Source organism: Terrapene carolina, unplaced genomic scaffold, assembly GCF_002925995.2.
Source record: "Terrapene carolina triunguis isolate 2854851 unplaced genomic scaffold, T_m_triunguis-2.0 Scaffold23737, whole genome shotgun sequence".
Classification (NCBI taxonomy): domain Eukaryota; kingdom Metazoa; phylum Chordata; order Testudines; family Emydidae; genus Terrapene; species Terrapene triunguis.
In genome coordinates, this window is record NW_020688088.1 from 1,400 (window position 1) to 1,878 (window position 479).

The window sequence follows — 479 nt, forward strand, 5'->3', positions numbered from 1 at the left end:
GCCTCCTCCCTCATGTCCCGGCCCGGGGAGGAGGGGGGGTCGTCTCCTGCTCCGGGCAGCCGCGGCCTGGGGGCTGGAAGGGGCCGGGGGTCGTTAGTGGGGGGAAGATGTCCCAGCCCCCCCATGTCCCCCGCAACGTCCTGTCATCTCCGGGGCCTCAACCCCTTATAGGCAGGGAAACTGAGGCAGGACAGGGAGAGCCCCGACCCCGCCCTCACCAAAGGGCTCCCGAGGGCTTGCCCCAGCCCAGCCCCCTTCAGCCAACGGGCTCGCAGGGACAGCGGGGTCCCCCGGAAAGTCCTGGGGGCGAACCCAACACAGCCCCCGCCCGTCCTTCCTCCGTCACACACCGGTCAGTCTGTCCGGGCCGCCCGGCCCCCACCGCCCGGGGGAGCCCAGACGAGCGCCCCCCCCCAGCAGGCGCTCGATCGCGCACCCTAAGGTGCCCTGCTCCGGGGGTGGGGGCGGGGCTGGGAACG